This window comes from Rhincodon typus, chromosome 29 (genome assembly GCF_021869965.1).
Source record: "Rhincodon typus isolate 14 chromosome 29, sRhiTyp1.1, whole genome shotgun sequence".
NCBI classification, from domain to species: Eukaryota; Metazoa; Chordata; class Chondrichthyes; order Orectolobiformes; family Rhincodontidae; genus Rhincodon; species Rhincodon typus.
Genome location: NC_063360.1, coordinates 26,881,381 through 26,904,806, shown reverse-complemented (window position 1 = coordinate 26,904,806; position 23,426 = coordinate 26,881,381). Strand labels below are relative to the sequence as shown.

Genomic DNA, 23,426 nt, shown 5'->3' with positions numbered 1-23,426 from the left:
GCTGCTTGGCCTGCTGTGTTCATCCAGCTCTACACCTTGTTATCTCCCTTCGTCCCAGAAATGAGTTGGGTGCACTTTCTCCAAACTGTTTCTAACACACCAACATTTCCAAGTAAAGGAATGGTTTATAAAGTTAAATTCTCCCAAGAATTTAACATCACTTACTTACCTTGTACAATTGCTTCTGTATTATTGGCAGGTACATTTTGCCAGTTGATATTACAGGCAATTTTCTCGGACACCACGCACCATTCGAGCACATAACCAGTTGTTGTCATGTTGGGAGGCTTCCATTGCATTAGTAAGCTGGTGTTGCCATTTGAAGAAGCAACAAGATCGGACAGTGGCGGAAACTCTGTCCATGTAATGTAAAGAAAGTTGTAATGATTATGTTACACAAAGAAAGTGCCACCTCTTCTTCTAAGAATGTCATTTTAATGGATTAAAAAGTTGATTCTTGCTACAGTGGCAATGCTTTGTATTAGGAGCATGCAATCAGTATATTTACTGTAATGGTAACAAAGAATTCAGTTATTTAGTTTGAAGTGTTTAGGGCATGTGCTTCTTAATTATAAGGAGTAGTACTTGGACAATGTGAGTTGGTGCACTATTGAACTTTGTTTTGCTATTGTTTAAATGTATAAAATACTCCAATGCAGTAGTGAGGGAGTCCCTGCACTGTCAGAGGTGCTGTTTTTCATAAGTCATGTCAAGCACAGGTCTTGTTTGCCCTTTCAGGTGGATATGAAAGATCGCATGACAATATTTCAAAAAAGAGTAGGTGTCCTATTAGATGTTTATCCCTTGGCCGACATCATTAGGCACACGTGTGTTCATTTTTATATTGTTCAACATGAATTGATCACCACATTTCAGACATTACGACAGTGACTGTGTGTCACAGTGCCTCATTGGCTGAAAAGTGCTTCAAGACATTCCAAGGTCATGCAGGGCACTATATCAATATAAGTTATTTCTTTCTCTGGTTCTAACATGGTCTTCTGTAGATGTTTTCTAATGCATGCAGCCCCAACATGAAACACATTCCACTACAGTTTGGTACTAGAATGCAGACAGGCCATCAAGTGAAATGAAAGGAGTGTGCAAGTAGGGGAATTTTTGGAGTACAACTTGAATGTCCAAAAATTCTCAGCAATCACAACTCCTGTGTTGATGAACACAGAAAATAAGGAAAATAGTGTCTCACATTCAAAAACCTAAGAAGAAATGCTGTGTGGTGTCACAATCATATGCAAAACAACCAGATCCTGCTCACATTTCTTGTTTATAAGGAAAGATAGATTGGCATTGCAGGCAGTCCAGGGCAGGTTCATTAGGCTGATCCCTGGTATGAAGGGATTTTTGTAGGAGGAGAGGATGAGTCGGTTGGGCCTGTACATATTGGAGTTTAGAAGAATGAGAGGAAACATTATTGAAACGTGGAAGATTCTTAGGGTAGATGCAGAGAGGTTGACTTCCCTTGTGGGAGAATCCAGGACTGCGGGCACGATCTTAAGCATAAGGAGTTTTCTGTTTAAGACAGAGATCTGGAGGAATTTCATTTGAATGTGTGGAATTATTTACCAAAGAACTCTCGAGGCTGGATCATTCAATATATTTAAGGCTGTGACAGACAGATTATTAATAATTAAGGGAGTCAAGTGTTTTGGGGATAAGGCAGAAAATAGTGTTGAGGATTGTAAGATCACTCACGATCTCACTGGCAGCGTCAACTTGATGTGTCAAATGGGCTACTTCTGCTCCTACATCTTATGGTCAAACATATTAACTGAGAGGCACTGGAGAGCTATATGAGGGTAGGTATAAACAGTGGCACCTGACCTTCTGCACCCAGTAACAGGAAAGCTCATCGAATCAAGCTCAGTCAGGTAGTTAAGAGCTGAATAGTGAGCATCTCAGTGAATCACAGACCTCGATGCTGAAGATCTCGTCACGATCCAAGCAGAGGCCAAGTGTGTCTGGGTCCTACCGATCTACCCTGGAGGCCTAGTCTTTAAGGGATTGAGTGGTGAGAAGGCGAGTCTTTTTCTTTCAATTGCATGGACTGGGGGTCATGGAAGAGGAGGATTGAGGGGGAGGGAGGCAAGGACAGGAAGGTGGTTTCCAGCATCTACCTATTTCTACCTCATCCCTATCTCCAATTAGCACTAGACTGGGGTATTTGGAGTCCTGTCCCCATCCTCTCTAGGCCTCCAACTCCTCAGGCAGGTTCTCCTGGCTTCTGGTCAGAATAAAAAAAGAACAGTCTCTTTATTCTCTATCAGAATAAACTTTGGTTGCGAGAGCAATAGTCACAATTTTAAAATTTTCTTTAATGGGATGCACGTGTTTGGCATTTGTTACCAATCCTTAATTGCCCTTTAGAAAGTTGTGATGAGCGGCCATTTTGTTCTGCTGTCTTTCATGTCGTGTAGGGTGGACCCAAACTGCTGCTTCCATACATCGATCCAATACAAACCAGCAGAGCAATGCCGTATTTAGGTGGAGCGTTTAATTTTAATGCTATTTGCAAATTCTTTTGCTGCAAAGACCTAACCATATCGAATGGAAAATGTTTTGCCATTATTCTGCTACAGCTACGTAACCTGGATTTACCTAATTCATTCGATGAGGGAATGATAACGTGAGCCTCTGGAGATTCTCCCACAGAGTTGTAAGCAGCCACTTCAATTTTGTAGTTTCCATCAGGCAGGTGGAAACTGCACTCTAAGTTTGACGTGTTGTACACTTGAATCCCAGGTTCATGCAGGTGGATCTTATAACCCAAAATCTTTCCATTTGCTGCACTCTTTTCCAGCGGCTGTGGGAAAATTTGTCAAGGGTTATTGGCGACTTGGTAATGCATCTCCGATCGGTGCAATAGTTTAATGAATACAGTTACAACACCCTGAATTCAGTGCTTTTTTCAAGTTGATGTGGGTTAAAAAATGACAGCAATACTGTTTGCTTGAAAACTTTACCTCTACTCAAGCCAAAGTTTAGTTGTTGGCTCACCTGCTTTTAGCTTGTTCTTCATATCACTTAATCATATAGCACACAAGGGGAGGCCTTTGCTTTACCAGGCCCCTGGTACACACAGCGATAGGCGCTTTTTAATAAAAAATTCACAGGGATGTGGGTATTACTGATACGGCCAGTATATTTTGCCCATTCCCAATTGCCCTTGAGAAGTGGGTGACCAGCTGCATTCTTGAATCACTGCAGCCCAAGTTGAGATGAAAGAGCTTCAAAGTTAATTATAGTAACTGAAGTTTGGCGCGTAATCTTAATTGGAGAAGACGCCGAGTCAAAATGCAGCCAAAACACGGGGAAAAATTATGTATTACATTCAGTCAATGCTATGTTTTGAAATTGAGCTTTTCACATCAACACTATGCATAATTTTCAACGTTGCCACCCAAGTGGAAACTTGATGAGGCAGATCACCATAAATTAACAGATAAAAAGCATATGGTAGACAATCCATTTGACCAGCTTACTGCCTTGGCACCTGAGCTAGAAATGGCCCTGAACTGAAAGTATTAGCACAGCAACAGAGCTAACAATTGAATTCATAACATGCTTGCTTGCAAAACTAACTTGGTTTGTTGTACTGTTGTTTTATGCCAGTTATTTTAATTGAAAACCTTTTCCTATCCAGACTTTTTTGGCTCGAGAGGTGAAATTTTCATTGCAAATAATTTTGCCAGATGAAAGGAAAATTTGCCTTTTAAATGTTTTAACATTAATGCACAGCATTAGTGCACAAATAGCACAGCAATGGTGGTCAGTGAGGAGGTATTTCTGATGTGAAATACTAACATCTCTGTCCTATTGGTTATTATTAAGGAATACCTTCCACATTAGACGGACTCTACGAGTTCCATTTTCATCCAGGACCTCAATGTTTCTCCAAATCTGTAATTTTTGAGCTGGAGCTATTAGCAAGAAAGAAGCCAGTACAAATTAGTTGAAGCACAGCAAATGAGAAGTACACCAATAGTGCACATACAGTTAGCCAAAACATGATTCGCTTTTTGCAGTTTGGTTTATTTGAAAATAATTTGAAGTTGTGTCAATGAACTACAATTCACCCTTAGTGAGCTTTTCTGTTTTAAATAAACGTAGTTACTTATGTTTAAAAATGAAGTGCATGAAAGAAAATAATGCAGCATAATTCCAAAGTTGCACAGAAAGAAAATGTAAATGCCTGGACTCCCTATATCAATCCTCCAAACCTCTTAGATTTTTAGCAGTTGTGATCACACAACTGTTGCAGAGCAGAAAGAGGCCATTCAGCCCATCATGTCTGCATCAGCTCTCTGAGAATTTTGACTTTATTCCAACTTCTGCCTTTTCTCCACAACCCTGCAAACTGCTTCGAATTAAATGATCATCCAATGCCCTCCTGAGTCCTTTGATTGAATCGGCCTTCACTACACATCCAGTCAATGCATTCCTTGCATTTGATTCTTCAGCAAAACACTTTAAAACCGTGCTCCCCGGTTCTTGATCCTCTTATACGCAGGAACACTTTCTTCCTCTCTAGTCTGTCTCCAGACACCTCATGATTTTGAAGACCTCTATCAAATGCCCTGTCATCCTACTCCTTTTCAAAGGAAAACAGTCTCAACTTCTCTAATCCATGCTTATAATTGAAGTTTCTCTTCCCTGGAACCGCTCTCATAAATTTCTTCAGTGCTCTCTCCAAGGCATTCACTGAATCATTCATAAAATGTGGCACCCAGAACTATACAGAATATTCCAGCTGACGTCTCATCTGTGTCTTATATAGGTTTAGTGTAACCTCTTGTACACTATATCCCTACTTATGAAACCTAGAATACTGTATGCTTTATTAGTCGTTCTCTCTATTTGCCCTGCCACCTTCAGTGACTTATGCACACATACATCCAGGTCTCTCTGTTTCTGCACACCACTTAGAAAAGTACCATTTACTTTACACAGTCTTTCCATGTTATTTGTACCAAAGTGCAACATTTCACACTTCTCCGCATTGAACTTTATCTGCCAACTACTTGCCCACTCCCCCACTTGTCAATGTCTTTTGAAGTTCTGTATTGTCTTCCTCACAGCGTACAATTCCTTCAAGTCTTGTAATCTGAGGTTAAAGAATATAATTCAAAGCATCTGTAGCAGGTGGAAGAATTTTTGTACTCACCGCATTCTGATGTAATGCCTGTATTTTCATTACTCCATTCACTCCATGGACTACTTTCAGTTTTCTGCTTACAACGAATCTTCAGCTGGTACTCAGTATAAGGTAGGAGATTGCACAGTTTGAAGAATGTACTATTTACTACTGTTAAAGGAATCTGTAGAAGAAAGAAAAGGTTTTAGAATCACTAGTAAGCCCCACTAAATTCACAATAGCCAGGTTTTGATTGTGCTGTTGCAACCTTGGCTTATTGACAATACGAAAATACTATGTGTGTTAGAGAGGCAGGAGGTCACAGCTGCTGTTATGACTGTTGTCAGAGAAAATCATAATCAGTTAATAACCTTGTATAGAGTACACATGAGTGGTTTTTGCATCCAAATCAGATATCACACGTTTCTGGGAAGTTAAAATTTGATTCTGAAAGGTAATAACCACTTGCTGCCATACTCTTAGAAGCATATGAGAGCAAGAACATTTCAACCTTACAAAAAAAGGGCATTAGTGTCCTACTGTATTGGTGGTAGAGTAAATGGATCGACTGGGACATACATCTCTGTGGAGAGGTTAGATACAAATTAAACACCTTTCTTTACTTGAATTCAGTTGTTAACAACTGCTGATTTTGATCAGCATAGGCCAAAGCCTGGTGAACAAGTGGACCAACTCTCTTGGCCACAGTACATGAATGGGCCAGAGATACCAGAGAAAGAGAACAAGAAATATTGATCTCTTTTTCTCATTACAATTTGGCTAAACATTTCGGTACTGAGGGATCTACAACAAATGCTTAAAGCATAAAATGACCTTGGAATGCACTGATTAAAATAACAACGCAAATTACGTCCTGGTTTATTCAAGAAAATAACTTTTCAGACCAAATTTTGTTTTGTGTTCATGATAAAAGCTTTCTTGCAAGCTTTGTTTTTGATTTGAATAGATGCATTTGAACAGAAGTATTAAGCGTGGCACAGTGGCTAGCACCGCTGCTCCATGGCACCAGGTACCTGGCTTTGGTTCCAGCCTTGGGAGTTTGCATGTTCTCCCAGCATCTGTGTGGGTTTCCCTTAACTACACTGGTTTCCTCCTACAGTCCAAAAATATGCAGATTAGCTGGATTGGCTAATACTTAATTAACTGTAATGTCCAGGAATGTGCAGGCTAGCTGGATTAGCTATGGTGGATACAGGGATAGGGTAGGGGCTGGGTTTGGGTGGGATGCTCTTTGAAAGGTCAGTGTGACTTGATGGGCCAAATGGCCTCTTTCCACATTGTAGGGATTCTATGATTCATTTTTACTGGTGTGAGAAACTGGAAGGGATTCAACATACAAGTGGAATGCCCCACAAGATCTTCCAGGACATATCTAACATGACAATAATATTCTTAGAAGCTTTGCACATCATATGAAATCTCATGACCTTATCATTACTGTCATTTATCATGGGATTATGTCATATTTTTATAAAATACTCTTTTAGAGTCATGATGATGGATTATAGATACCTGTTGTAACTGCAGAATTGAATATAAATTCCTTATAATACAGGTTTACAAGTAGAGATCCACTCCTCTTCCTGATAATAAACAAAGAAACATGGATGTTGGAAATATGAAACAAAAGCAGAAATAGCTGGAGATATTCAGCAGGTCTGGCAGCACCTGTGGAGAGAAAGCAGAGTTAACATTTTGGGTCCAGTGATCCTTCTTCAGACCTGAAACACTGACTCTGCTTTCTCTCCACAGATGTTGCCAAGACCTGATGAATTTCTCGAGCAATTTTTGTTTTTGTTTCCTCATCCTAACATTTGTACCTGCAACACAATGAGGATGAAACAGCTAACAATCTGCCATTAAGTAACTCCATTTTAATTACTATGATTTATCAAGTTCAAAGCTATTTTCTCAGTGCATCAGAGCTATTTTGGCTGCTCCTTCAACTGAATTTTCCATGGTTTGAATAGTGGTGAGAGTCTTGGCTGGAATTGCTGTTTCCACAAAGACCTTGAAGGGTTAGCAGACTCCGAGAACACTTTATGCCAGTGTTAGATCATAACTCAGTTGATAGATCCACAGACGACTCAACAACTGCCAGATATATGTCAGCTGGAAGAATGTGGTCTTCTTGTGAAGTCGTGTCTACTCTCCAGATATACAACAGAATGCCTCTGTGCAATGAGCAGCCCTAGCAGCCCAAATTGAAATCAGTGATAATTAGTGTCTTGATTCTTATTGATTCTGTTGAATTCTCTGCCTGAAAGTAGATCTGACAGTGCCAGTAAGTAGCACTACAGGCAAAGAAAGTAGTCAGGTCCCAAATTCACTCTGGCTGGAATGGGGATTAAACCTTGTGATGTGGCATCAATTTAATCTATACTGGCCATGTGGCCAAATAAACCAACAAAGCTTGAGGGACGACCATTCCTTGGTGCATTTTCCATAGTGGACCTGATCGATCAGAGTCCACTCCACAACTAATCAACATCCTTTCTCTTATGCTGCATAATTGCTGTTCCCTTTACAATTTTGTATTCTTGTGTCTGTCCTGAACAGTGTGAGACCAAAATCTTCACCAGCATGCATCTTTTCTCAGCAACATTCACGTTCTGTACTACCAGCGACTAAAAGCTAATTATAAACCTAATTATTCTTATTAGAAGCAATAGTTGATACACCAATTGGCTTTTTCTCTTTCCATATTTCCTTGTGCTGTTTTTACAGTAAAGTTTTGTCACGATAAAATGGATATCATTTGACATTATAGGTCAGGCAATGTCAAAGAACATTTTTTCACCTTATGGAAACCTGTTATTCAGGTGTTTTGAGATGATTCTCATGTTCCACATCCTCTGCCATAGCCAGAAAAAGGTGGCTTATTCTTGTTTATAAATATTGTGAAACAAATAAAATCTGGTTTAGTTTGAATGCTCTTATTGAAGGCAGGTATAAAAGTTTATATCCAAAAGCAAGTTTTAACAGAAACAAATATTAGGAAACAAACTGAAATCAATTGGAATTAGTAAACATATATCTTACTTAATAGAGATCTCAGACTTTTTTTTAGGTATGAAAGGGTATTGTTACAAATGATTAGTACTGATCTACATTGTAACATCCAATTCCTTTGCTAATTGTGCATTTCAGGATAGTTTCAATCAGAATAATTAAAACATTGCCATTTTAATATGGATAATCACCTGGGTCCAGCTGTCTTCATCCAGTGCTTTGTATTGGATTTCAAAAGCAGCTTTACTGTGAGTAACCATTTCAAATGGCATCTTCCATTGTCCAAGTAAACAACCATTTTGCTGTGTGTCTGGCTTCACTGCAATTATTCGAGGAGCTTTGAACTTTACTGTGAAATAAACAGAACTTTTGCTATTTTGCATCCTTACACATCAACTCATGTTGAAAATAATTTTTATAATATTATGGAGAAGGTTGATCAAGTTATCAAAGCTACTGCTCCACCACTTGTCTTTGAAATGTTGGAGGTGAAATTTATCTTGGGTGGCAGCATAAACTGACACCCTGGTTGACAAAGGGCAAAATTTCATTCATCCTGACATTAATGAAGAGAGAAGATTGGGCAGAGTGTGAAATGAGTTGCTGATTTTCTATAGCCTTTTCTGTCTGGCCACCCAAGACCACTTACACCCCTGTTGTAATCAATAGAAGGGCAGCATCATTGTGGGTAACGTAAAATATTTTCATTTTCACAATTTGTATTAGGGTTAAATGCTTATGTCAGGCATTCAGGGTAAACATGGCAAGGAGCCTTAGGTTAAAAGTTTCTATTTAACACCTACATCACCCTCAAACTCTAGAATGATAACATTTATGAGCAGGCAATATATTCAGTTTATACTGAATTATATAAGTAGTTAATATTAACTTCATGTATTAATTGTTTAAAGGAACTATACTGATTGTTATCGAGTATCACTTCTGGTAATGTTACTCTCCATGTTTTATCTCCATTGTCAATTTTAACTTCACTGTCATGGCGTGCAAATAATATATTACCCAATGGAAGGAACAATTTTCGGAATGTTTGGTCCTGCAATGGGACCTTGCTATTTCAGAGATCACATTGGAAAATTCCAGCTTTACTTTGGGCCAATACACTTAATGGCCAATCACTCAGGCTCATGTCCACAGTTTTCCAATGTGTGACTACTTTTGCCTTTTCACCATTTTATAGTAACAGCTCCCCACAGGGAAATTGCACTTCAGATAAACAGCCCTAAGGTATAAAGCCAACATCTGATGCTAGATGAATGTTCCACTCTACGTAGATGCAGCAAAACTGAAAATATGTTCACGATCAAAGTGTTTATAGTCTTGCTGCACTTCACAATCCAGCAAAACCTTATTTCAGCATACATTATTGTTAACTTCAAAACAGCATTGCGAGCTATCCAATCTGATGGCCTTTTCATCAATGTCAGCCACTTTCACTAGACCTGAAACATTCTCTCTCCAAAGACACAGCCAGAACTGCTGAGTTTCTCCAGCAATTTCTCTTTTTGTATCGCATTTCCAGCTTCTGCAGTTCTTTGGTTTTTTTTATGTGTGTTGTTCTGAATTAGTGCCTGTCACAATGATCACTTGAGTATCAGATATCATATGGTACTTGGAGCAAAATTTGGAGTGATTTGAGGAGGATGATGAACCTCTGCAGAGCACAGAAACTGCCCAACCTTTGGAACAACACTCATCAGATTGAAAGTACCTTCTGTGAAATCCTATGTGAAATTTAAAGAGAAATTTTGCCCAGTGTTTCAAGGGATTGGGAAGCTGCACTAAAGTCAAGTCAGATTAATCATTGATGAGAACGTAAGCCTGAAGTTCAGCTTGTATGCAGAACACCTTTTTAGTCTGAGAAGGCAAGTTGAGTCGAAGATCAAGGAATTGATCAACCAGTTGAAGGTCCAGCAATAAAGGTGAGCTCTGTTGAGCTTGTGCCGAAACCAAACGGGGACATCAGACACTGCTGCTGATAAAGGTAAAGTCACCATAGTCCTCGGGGGTTCTCTCCCATTAGAAAGAAGCAACTGATGGTTCGTTTATCCTGAGGGTCAGCACACCTCAACTAAAGACCTCCATAGCAATCACAGCCAGTGTGGGAATTGAACTCAAGCTGTTGGCATTACTCTACATTACAATCCAGTTGTCATTACAATCCAATTGATCCATTGTCATGTATCAATTGATACTATTTCTATTCTTTGCCATAAATGCTTTAACATATTAATCAATAAGAACTGATCATAACTGCTTCAAACAGTGGCCCAGATCAGGTATTAAGAAGAAAAGTCATACCAGACTCAAAATGTTAACCCTCTTTCTCTCTCCACAGATGCTGCCAGATCTACTGTGTTTCTCCAGCACTTTCTGTTCTTATTTCAGATTTCTAGTCCATAGCATTTTGCTTTTATCAGACCGGATATTGTTCAATTTATTTTATTACAGTAGAAACGACTTAAGATCAACTCCTGTGCAAGTGTCTGACAATAGTAGGTTGTAAAGCCAATAACAGACATCATGCTAAGCTGATGTTAGTATCGCTCATTGAACTAAGCACAAACTGGAAGTGAGCTGTATTTTTCCACCAAGAGAACAGCCTGTTTGCTTTGCTTTCATTCTAGTCAGCAGATTAGTGAAAGAAACTTCCATTTTGTTTGATGGGCTTTCACTTGAGGCCAGCATAATCCCAGATTTACCCATAGCAAACATTAAGGAAGGTCATCTTGCTAAAGAGACAAGAGGCTAACTCCCATGCCTATTTCTTATTTCCTTAGTAAAACATATAATGTAGCACATTAAAGAATTATTTCCAATAAAAGCAGTACTGTAATGTAATGGAGCTACTGATTTCTGGTAGAATAAAAGTTTTGAAACTTAGTCCTCATTATTCTGAAAACCTTTTATAGCTCAAGGTTCAATTACATCTGACCTTAATTTATTTTCAGAAAATGAACAGAAGGTAACTGAACAGTAATGCATTCACAATTCCATACAGCAAATTAGCAGTTATATTTGATGTAATGCATTTTATTGAATCTGACATAAGCCAAAGTATCTGTTCTTGTAAAGAGTTAATAAAAATAATTAACAATTATCATTTTAACACCAGTTAATGTCTGATGAACCATCTTTGTTCTTACCTATTAGCATGCCATCAAGGCACATGTGGCTGGATGTCTCTGAGCCAAGCTCATTTGTAGCAGTCACCCAGATGTCATGGTAAGAAGCCAAATTCGAAACAAGTACCATACATGAATTTTTAGTTTTGTTTGTAGTACAATTCCTTGGGTCTAAATATCTTACACTGCAGTTCCCAATCATTCTGAAATTGAAAAGAAATCAAACACTTTAGGATAAAATCCAGATTTATGTCATAAGTGTACACACAAAATTGGACAAGCTACACTAAAAGCGACAGCCACTAAAACAGATTGCAGGGTAAGGATTCTGTGGAAAGCAGTTCACTGCCTAACACCCAAGTCATGTGTCTAACTGGCTGTGGCACCATCAATACTCCAGAGACTGTACACTATTCAAGAAAAAAACAGTTGCTTGTTTGCCACCCAACTGAAGGGCTTTGACATCCATAATTGGTGGTTGCCCTGTAATGCAATATACAGGATATACTGCAGAAAGTCACTAAGGATTCTTTGGCATTACCTCCAAAACCCACAACATCCCACCACTTGGAAGGACAAGGCCATCAGATACATGAGGACACTATCACCTCTAAGTTCCACTCCAAGACACATTGAATTGTAAGACAATTGAATTACAAGACATAACTTCCATAGAATAAAGTCCTAATTCTTTTTCAGAGTTTCACAGTCTTTCAATCTGATGGAAAATGTGGCCAAAACATTCCACCAAAGATATATGACAGTCAGGTGGGAGATCCTTTGAAAACTTATTCCTTAGGTGATGTGTACTGTCTCTAATCGGTGCAAAAAATTAGTAATCAAGATTATTTTTTGTTGTTCGGCTCCACTTGGAGTCAATCAATATTAATTTGTGACTAATTGTTTAACACATTTATTGCACTCTTTAACAAAATACAAGTAAAAGATTAGGTGACCCTCCCGATATTGTTCAACTTAAATCTTTTTTCTTCAGTTGCAATCTTTCTTATCTTTACCTTATTGAAATCACTAAAGTCTATGTTCCTGATATTCCTTATCTTTTTTGTCCCCCTAAGCTCCAAAAACTGTGTCGTCTGTAACTTCTCTCATCTACATGTTCACTGTGTTGAAATCAAGATCCTGTCACCTCATCAAACCCATTCCTTCCCAGGACATCAAAACTGTGGAAGTCCTCAGCCCCTTCAGTGTTTCTTTACTCTTTCAATTTTTAATAATTTAAAACAAGGAGTTTTTGCAATTTGAGCAAATGAAAAAAGTTCATAGGTGGACAAAATTGAGTGACAAGGAACTAACGGGTAATTGAAACAATAAAAATGTTTGCTACAAAAGATGAAAGAAGTTATTGTCAAAGCAACTTTAAAACTAAAGATGTGGGAATGTTGTATAAGGCAATTAGACTTGACATCACAAGATAAGCTCTGCCTATTATGATATGTAGGTCTATTTCCGGGAAGAGCCAAGGCTGGGCTTCCTAAACTGTGAATGATGATGCCCAATGGGGTCATCAGCTGCCATTTTGGAGTCACAAGCTCTGAAGTAGCGATGGTTACTGTGGAGTTCTGAGCGCCAGCAGCTGCATGGCCCCTTTAAATCATTGGAGATTGGTTTAAGATGGGGCATGGCCTAATAGGCCAATCTTGCAGGTGTGGATTCTGTCTTATAAAACCTAGCGAAATGGTTAGTTGCTTTATAATTTAATTAAACAGCTTACCCCTCCACTTCTTTGACACTCCTGTACAAAGGCCGACACATCCTGCCACCCTGCTTTCATAGGCCTGGCAACTCAGCAATGTGCAAGTACCAACTTAGGGTCATGATGGCCAGGTGTTTGAAAGCTTAAGCTAGGGTTTTTCTCCATGTGTTCACTACAGTATGTATAGTGCCTCATGATCGTTCTTAATGTTAATAGCACGTTGCTAAAGGGGTATTGAGTGCTTACTTTGAAGTTGACCCTAGCTGTCTCACAAGAGACACTCATTCATCTCAGGTGTAACCTAACTAGCTGTTATGTAACGTGTAATAAACCTATTAACTGTCCGTAAAGATTGAGCCTCTCTTCTGCCTAAGACTTTGTGTGGGCATCCTTCCCCACCTGGTATCAGTAGCTCAACTAATATCAATAGGAAGGACTGGTGACAGCTAACCAACCCAAGATATTCCAGATGGTAGATGAACAAAGGGGGCAGCTCGGTGGCACAGTGGTTAGCACTGCTGCCTTGCAGCGCCAGGAACCCGGGTTCGATTCCACCCTTGGGTGACTGTCTGTGTGGAGTTTGTATGTTCTCACCGTGTCTGTGTGGGTTTCCTCCAGGTGCCCTGGTTTACTCCCACAGTCCAAAGATGTGCAGGCTTGGTGGATTGGCCATGCTAAATTGTCTGTAGTGTTCAGGGATGTGTAGCTTAGGTGGGTTATAGGGAGATGGGTCTGGGTGGGATGCTCTGAGGGTCGTTGTGGACTTGTTGGGCCGAAGGGCCTGTTTCCACACTGTAGGGATTCTATGATCTAAGATCTAAGATTCATAAGACTGTAGCAGCGATAGGGTGCACTTATAAGACACAGTGCTGTCCAAAAAGAGTAGCTAGTCATTTGTTACATTGATGAGATACTAAGAAACTGTAAGTGTTTAATTGAATTATAATGAGTCTGCAGTCCTGCGCTGAGGTAACATTGACTGAAGATCTGGGGAAGAATTTAAGAAGAGGACGGGAGACTACTCCCCCACCCAGGAAGCAAACTCAGCAGCTAGCTGTCAGGTTGATAAGAAGCCTGCCCCACAGCCCTAACCACCCTGTGGGCAGGCTAACTTTGTGCAGAGTGGAGCTCAGCCCCTCAGCACAGTTAAGTCCCAAGTCGTTGAGTTGCTTGCCAAGCTGAGAAATCAATGGGTACTGACACCAATTGGCAAGGCAGTGGCAGGCTGGAGGCTGCATAAGATCCCCTGACTCAGGCAAGTCAGGGGTATTGGGTGGGCAGGTTTCAGAGACTTTAGCAGGTGGGTGGGGGTGGAAATGAAAGGTGGGAGGCTATATTAAAGACCACATGCCATCTTCTGTGGAAGTGTTGCTGATGTGCAAAATGTACCCTGTGAAGATAGTGCCCCCTCTTTCTTGCAATCCTTTCAAAAAAACCTTCCTTTAAAAAAAAATCAGCTTCTCACCCCACTTGTATTATGGTGCAGGCAGGGTAATCTATGAGAGCAAATTAGCTTTGCAAGAATTCAACTGATCCTTAATTATTAAACTATAGTCGGTAGGATTCCGATTTGAGCACCAATCAATTCTCGTATTCTTGGGTTTAGCTTGACATCAGAACCTACCTATTACATGTGAGTCCCTGCCAAAAACACAACTGGCCAGGGCACATAACATCCAGGCCCTGACCACACATGTAGGCAAAGTGCTAAAAATTTCCTGATCTCTCTTCATTTACAAGACATGATATTTTCAGTGATATACATTTATTGCAAAAATTAAAGTCAGATTAGATCCACTTCTTTGGAATAATCTGTTTTCATGATGAACTGGTAATTTTGTGCACTTATTACAACAGAAGAGGTAAGTATTGACAATTAGAAATGAAACAGTCATTGAAGGGAACACCTGCAGAAGTCTTCGACAATGGTTAAAAGCAGTATTAAGGTTACAACACTGGTATTACTTTAGTTAAGATTACTTGTGATGTTTGTATTTATACCTATAATTATGTGTTCTTTTGATTGCTGTGCGACCTGGAGAATTTGTCAAGTATCAAGTGGAGTTATGATTAAAACTAGTAGCAAGAGAATTAGAAAACTAACTGCTGCTGGGATTATTTTCTCCTTCACATCTGCTGAAGAAGCAATGCCATCTTTGGAATCTAAAATAATAAGCAACGCATGAAGCTTTTTACCTCTTATAAATGTATATTACAAGAAAATGATCAATAGAAATATAGAAAGTTGGCATCAGCTGTATCAAAACACATGCTTTGCTTTCTCAGACAGATAGCTCCCCTCTTTCTGCTGAAGCTGAGGGTCCTAATTTTGCCAACCTGAATGAGCTATCTGTGAACATGGATTTGCTACACAAATTGCTCGTAATTACCTCGGAGGGAATGTGATGGAGGCTCATCAGACTAATTGGTGAGATAGTGGGATGGTTTTATCAGGAGAGATTGAGAAATTTGTAACTGTTTTCTCTCTACAGTTTTGAAGAATGAGAGATGATATCAGTGAAAATTCTTTCAGGGTGTAAGTGTGAATGGGGTGTTCCCACGGCATGATTGTAGATTCCAGGGACACAGTATCAGAATAAGGGGTCAACTATTTAGGATTGAGATGAGGAGGAATTTCTTCAGTCACAGGATGGTGAACTTTTGGAATTCTCTACCGCAGAAGACGGTGGAAAGTCATTCATTAGGCATGTTCAAGACAGAAATCAATAGATTTCTGGATACTAATGACATCAAGGGATATGGGGATAATTGGGGAAAGATGGTGTAGAGGCATGACCTGTCTGAATAGTACAGCAGGCTTAATAGGCTGAATGGCCAATGCTTGCTCCTATTTTCTATGTTAAGTATTAATCAGCAATTCTACTGGAAGTGTTCATTAGGACATATGGCATGGTCTATATACACAAAACACCAATTATGTTCTAAGGTTGTCGTTATCATAGACTCCACAGTGTGGAAGCAGGCCATTTGGCCCATTGAGTCCACATGGACCCTCCGAAGAGCATCCCACCCAGACCCACCTGCTACCCTATCTCTGTAGCCCAGTATTTCTCATGGCCAATCCACCTAACCTGCACATCTTTGGACTGTGGGAGGAAACCGGAGCACCCAGAGGAAATCCACGCAGACGGGGGAGAACCTGCAAACTCCGCACAGGCAGTCACCCGAGGGTGGAATCGAACCATGTCACTGGCGCTGTGAGGCATCAGTGCTAACCACTGAGCTACTGTGCCACCCCTCAAGGATAAAGTATGTTTGGTCATTTTTCTTTTATTCATTTGTTAGGTGTGGACATCACTGGCTGAGTTAACATTCATTGCCCATCCCTTATTGAGTGGCTTTCTAAGAGTCAACCACATTGCTGTGGGTCTGGAGTCACACGTAGGCAAGACCAGGTAAGGATGGCACATATACTTCCCTAAAGGGCATTAATGAACCAGATAAGTACTGAACTTTTATGGACACCATATTAATTCCAGGCTTTTAGTGAATTCAAATTTTACTATATACCATAGTGGGATCTGACTGCATGTTCGAAGAACATTAGTTTGGAATTCTGCATTACTAATTGCCATTACACCAGTGCCTCTCTGTAATCTGCATTTATGCTATAGTTGACTTGAGTGTTGGAAGATGATATTACAGTGCCCAAAATGGAAACTAATGTGGTTCATCCATAATTAAAAAAGAACCTAAACATCTAAAGATATGATTGAAAAGGGGAGTCTTAGAAAATTAATTTCATCTTCTCATTAATTAAAATTGGATCAGAAATGGCCATATTATTACCAGACCATAGGGCTGCTCTCTCATTAGAGAGAGATGACTGGTGGCGGTTTAATCTGAGGGTCACCACACCTCAAGCAAAGGGGAGTGATAGAGGAGGAGAGTAACCTCAGCCAGTGCAGGAACTGAACGAATGCTGTTGGCATCACTCTGCATCACAAACCAGCTGGCCAACTGGGAATGGGTAGCTCACGTGGCTGGACAGCTGGTTTGCAATGCTGAGTGAGTGCAACAGAGTAGGTCCAATTCCCACACCAGCTGAGGTTACCATGAAGGAGTGTCCTTCCCAACCTCTCCCCTCACCTGAGGCAATAGTGACCCTCAGGTTAAACCACCACGAGTCATCCCTTTTCTCTCTCTCTCTAGGACCGCAGACCCATGTATTAGAAACATGAATGGGGAATGGTTGATTCTACTTTGGGTTTGAGAGTTTTTGCTACCACCACCCAATTTTGAAAGAACGATGGGAAACTCCGAATCTGATTACTCACTCGGATATATGTAGTGTGAAGTTCGTTTCTAGATATGTTTCGGGTCCTGGATGCCAATTACAAATCATGCTTTGTGTCAAAAATGAAGTCCAGTGAGAGATGCAGGATGAAAGATGTGGCCGCTTTGGAGGAACTGGAAGGAAAAGATGGAGATATCCACTGTTAGCATCGCACTAATTCTTATACCATGCTGCAAAAAGATCTCCACTGTTCCAGCAACATAGAATTGTTGCATGCTATTCGGCCTGTCATGTGTGTGCTGGTCTCTGCAGAAAAACTCCAGTCAGGCCCACTCCTCTGCCCTTACCCGTGATCCTGCAAATTTTCTCTCTTCAGGAGTTTATCCAATTCCTATTTGAAAGCCACAGTTGAATCTGCCTCCACCACACACATAGGTAGTGCATTCTGGATTCTAACCACTCACCAGGCAAAAAGGTTTTTCCACATTGGTTTTTTTTTGCCATACATCTTCAATGATCGTTTGAAGGACTGAGAACCTAGAAGACGATGCCCAGTGCTCCCTATCTACTCATGATTTTGGACACCTCTATTTTCTCTTCTCTTCTATTTCATTTTTTCAATCTATCCACATAATTGAAGCCTCTCACCCCTGGAATCATTCTTCCAAATGTTTTTGCATCCTCTCTGAAACCATTGCATCCTTCCTAAAAAGTGATGCCCAGACTGGTTACTATGCTCCTGTTAGGGTTGAAGCAACGTTTATAAAGGCTCATCATAATGTCCTGCCCTTGTACACTATGTCCATTCTGATATAGCCCAAAATCCTTTATGCTTTTTTAATCACTTTCTCAACCAGTCTTCACACCTTCATAAGTTTATAGTTTGTATCCATCTATAATTAACTTGTGAACTATTAACTTGTTTAGTTCATTGTACTGGTCTCTTTCTGTGAGCTTTTATATTGTCCAAGTGGTGATGTGACTTTTCTTTTCCCCTGAAGAATAGTGTGGACATTGGGCTGGGACTTTTCCTTCATTGGCTGTGTTTTGCTGGCCCAAGACTTCGACCACACCTCCCCTAATGCTGCATTCCTGGTCCACTTTCCCGGATTTGGATAACCACAAATGCACAGAAGGCTCCTGGCATAATTCCCAGGGCCGGAAGAGCTCTTAGTGCTCAAACGATAAAGAAAATCCCAGGCCTGTTACAGAAGAGTCAACCGGGCATTTAACCAATTGGAACTGCCATGCAAACTGATGAAGCCATAGTCAAAGTCACTTGGGGGGTCTGGGTTGGAGAGAAAGAGACTGCAGGGCCACCCACATTTTTAAACAAAAACAGTGTTTTCCTCTAAATGTGAAAATGTTGGAGAGCGGACACGACCATTTCCGCGTTCTCTCTCACTTACCGACCATAGCAGCTACTTTCAAACTGGCCCTCAAGCTTTTGGGAGCTTTCATGACGGTCCTGAACATTTATTGGCTGTTATAGTGAAAAGCACGGTTACTCAAAATCTGGGGCTTCTGACCCCATTTGAGATGAATGACAGGACCTGGAACCCACTGAAAACATGCAGATGTGTGAGAATGGGAGGGGTGGGAACACAGAGGGCGAAACCCTCTGAAGATCCAGGCAGAAAGCCCTGGCCAGAGTACCTGTGGAAGGAACGGGAGAACAGTTGGCAGGGACAAATCCATCTCCTTTCTCCCAAAGACACTTACATTGAGGAGCAGTTTCAGAGAGGGTGTCAGTCACTAGGAATTTGTAGATCTATTGGAGGTGATTTTAGCCCCACGTTTGCAGTGCAGAAACAGCTGTTCCCTTGGGCTTAGGAGACCATAGACGATAGGAGCAGGAGGGGGCATTCGACCTCTCAAGTCTGTTCCATCATTCAATATAATCATGGTTGATCATCTAGCTCAATACCCTAATCCCCACTCTCCCCATATCCCTTGATCCCTTTAGCTTATATCTACCTCCTTCTTGAAAACACAATGTTTTGAGCTCAGCTACTTTCTGTGGCAGTGAATTCCACAGGCTCACCCACTCTTCTGGGTGAAGAATTTTCTCCTCATCTCAGTCCTAAAAGGTTTACCCCTTATATTTAAACTATGACTCCTTGTTCTGGAGTTCCTGACCATCAGGAACATCCTTCTCACACCTAATTATTTTAGTCCTTTTTAGAATATTATACATTTTTATGAGATTCCTCCTCAGTCTTCTAAACACCAATAAATGCAATCCTATCTGTGTCAATCTCTCTTCATACACCAGTCCCACCATCCCAGGAATCAATTTGGTACACCTTTGCTGTACTCACTCTGTAGCAAGAACATCCTTCCTCAGACAAGGAAACCAACACTGCACACAACATTCCAGATGTGGCCTCACCAATGCATCGTTTAATTGCCGCAAGACATCCTCGTTCTTGACGCTATGAAGGCCAACATAAAGTTTGCCTTTTTTTACTGCCTGCTGTACCTGCATTGCTACTTTCAGTGAGTGGTGCATGAGGACTCCCATGTCTCAGTGAACATCCCCCTCTCTCAATTTACAGCCATTCAAATAATAATCTGCCTTCCTAGTTTTGCTACTGAAGTGGATAATCTCACATTTATCCACCTGCCATGCATTTGCCCACTCACTCAAACAATAGTGCCACCTTCCCCAGGTGCCTGCCTCTGTGCTGGGATGCAGAGCGAGCAGGGGAAACAAAAACAAGCCTTGAAAGACTGAGAACATTACATCAGAAGTTCAGTCAACCCCTTGAGTCAGTGACATCAATTAATCAGATCACCTGGAGCTCAACTCCATTTCTGGACAATTGCTCTGTATTTTTTCAAAACCTCTCCTAACAAGAATCTGTTGATCTCAGTCTTGACTTGGCTGATTTTCCACAGTGATTGGGTTGGATAGGACCCTGGCAACTTCAAGAGGAAGTTGCCCCTCCACAATACTCCCAGATGCTTGTTAACCCCTAACTTATGACCATTGAAGTGTTACTGAGGGGAGGGTGAAGTCTCCGCATCACGGCTTTCTGTTAACTTTATCAGAAATAGACTGTCAGTGGTCCTGAGATTTTTTTGTGGCCATTCATGCTGATGGCATCAGGGCTTCCACTTACTGTCAAGGTATTGGAAGTCCCAAGATATTTAATCTACCTATTGAGTGGTACTGATGTGGCTCCTGTGGATAATAAGATTGAAGCTCTAATGTGAGAGAGGGCGGTATTGTAGAAATCATGACAGTTCAGTATTTAAAGGCTTCTTAAATTGGCAGCAGCATCTGATTAAGAATTGGTTTTTCCTCTACATTTAGTCAGAATTTACAACAGTGCAGTTTCCTTATGATTTCTTATGAGGTGTTTTTTTTTAAAGAAAGTTTTCACAAAGATGACGTTGTATCTCCCAGCATAAAGACAGACATGTATTTATGTAAAGTGTCAATGTTTGCAGGACCTGCAGGATTATGTTAAAGTGCAGCACACGTTCAGTAAAATTGGACAATGCAAGATCCCACAAACATAATTTACTGGAATGACTGATTAATCAAAGTCTCCAGGTTGATGGATAAATGGTTACCTTGACATCAGGAAATCTCAGCATTCTCACATATGAAAGTTATTGGTAATACTCCAGTGTGGTACACTTCATATTCCAGTAGGTGGCAATAATTCCCTAAATTTCACTCAATGTTTTTGATTTAATATTGTTCTACAAAGTTGCTGTTTTCATTCTCAAGATAACATTACTGCCTCAATGGATTGTTCAATGAGATTTATCATTTTGTTAATAATGGGCTATGTACACAAACCACATTCACACTATAGTGATTGTAATGAGGTCAGCCAGGTGGACCTCATAGGATAGGAGTTCCCTGATTGGACCAAATTAGAGCCCCAATCAGTGAGCCCTGGCTGACACATTAAAAACAGGAGTGTCAGACATCCTGTTAACTCAGAGCTGGATCAGTGTCAAGGACTCTCCGTGTGTAAATAAAGGGTGTCTTGGTGACAACATCTGGGGAGTGTTTCACACACATCACATTTTGTTGTTTAAACAGCTGCAAAGTATTGACGCAAATCATTTTTCCTTTCATTATAGGCAGTAATTAGCCACAGTTATATGTATAAACCAGTCCATTCAAACCTTGTACAGCTTTGAAATATTTTCTTTGAAAAGAAAAACAATCTAAATGTTTTATTTTCCTCCAATTACTTCATTGTTTTTGCTTCAATGATAATAGGGACAATATTAGGAAAAGTGCCTAACACATTGATTTTAACTTTTGCAAAATGCATTCACTCACACTGAGTTAAAATGAGGCCACAGTCTCAAATCCACTATCTTGAGCTAATATTTTCAAATCAGAAGCAGCCATTATAGAAATCATATGGACAGCTTGGAGCATGAAGTGTGTAGTGATTGGAACCAGGTGGACCTTGTTCACTAAGAGGTCTTTGATTGGGGTTGATAACCTGGGCCAGTCAGGAAGCCCTGGCCAAGAAATATAACCAGGGGATTAGAATCTTCTCAGTTCAGGAGACTGACTCCGAGCTAGCTGGCCACAGTAAATAAAGGATGACTTGGTGATGGGATACCGGCCTGTGTGCAGTTATTTCGATAGTGACTGGGGAAAACAGGACGTGCCTGAAGAACATTCACTCACAACAGTCATCTTGGAATTGGGGTAAGCATTTCTGGCATCGTGCCTTTATTTGGGAAGCTTGACTTATTTGATCCTGCCATCGAAGACTGGACCCCGTATGTGGGAAGAATGGGTCCCGACCCAAAATGTCAACTTTCCTGCTCCTCTGTTGCTGCCTGGCCTGCTGTGTTCCTCCAGCTCCACACTGTGTTATCTCTGACTCCAGCATCTGCAGTTCTTGCTATCTCTGAGTAATCCTTCTGACTGCTTGTGGACCCATAGCGTTTTTGGTTATAAAGGGCTTAACTTCACTGGAGGTAACAGACACTAAAACCTTCCAAGAGTTGATGGAGTTGGTTAAGAAATATTATGACTCCAAACCACCTCTAATTCTGAGATGCTATTGGTTTTATTCAGCCGTTAGAGAACTGGGGAATCCATATTGGGATTTTTGACCAAGTTAAAATGACTGGCAAAGGCATGTGACTTTGCGTTAACCTTGAATAAGATGCTGAGAGACTGTTTGGTATGTGGGATTAATGATTTGCAAAAGTGCCCATTGCAGAAGCCCAGTTGGACATCAAACAAGCACCACAACTGGCTTTATTGTTAGAAAATGTGGCAAATATGAGATGCTACATTTTGGAAAGGCAAATCGGGGCAGGACTTATACACTTAATGGTAAGGTCCTCGGGAATGTTGCTGAACAAAGAGAACTTCGAGTGCAAGTACATGGTTCCTTAAAAGTGGAGTCACAGTTAGATAGGATAGTGAAGAAGGCATTTGGTATGCTTGCCTTTATTGGTCAGTGCATTGAGTATAGGAGTTGGGAGGTCATGTTGTGGCTGTACAGGACATTAAGGTTTTGGAGTAGATTTGTAGCTTGGGTTGTGGGTGTTGAGGTTGGTTGGCTCGCTGAGCTGGTTTCTTGTTTCGTTACCATGCTGGGTAAAATCCTCCGATGAAGCGTCAGTGTGTTTTCCCGCCTGGTTTTTAAACTCTGGGGTCCGTTGAGATGGATTGCCTCACTTCCAGTTTTTCTTCGTAGTGGAATGTATATGGAGTCGAGTTCATTATGTTTAATAATAGCATGCTTCGTGGAGTGCCATGCTTCTAGGAATTCTCGTGCCTGTCTCTGCCTAGCCTGTCCCAGGATCTTGGTGTTGTCCCAGTCGAAGTGGTGGTTCTCCTTGTCCAGGTGGATTGAGATGAATGAGTATTGGTCGTGTCTTTTTGTAGCCAGTTGGTATTCATGTACTCTTGTTGTTAATTTCCTTCCTGTTTGTCTGATGTAGTGTTTCTCACAGTCACTGCAGGGGGTCTTGTAGATGACATTGGTCCTGTCCATGGCGGGGAGTGTGTCTTTAGTTCGGGTGTGCAGTTGTCGTAGGGTTGACGTGGGCTTGTGTGCCACTCTGATGCCCAGCGGTCGTAGGAGTCTTGTGGTGAGTTCCGACGTGCTCCTGATATAGGGTAGT

At 40.7% G+C, this 23,426-nt stretch overlaps 1 pseudogene; it reads right to left on the bottom strand.

The window, feature by feature from the left end:
* LOC125486442 overlaps positions 1 to 23,426 on the bottom strand; it is a 39,315-nt pseudogene that overhangs the window by 8,385 nt on the left and 7,504 nt on the right.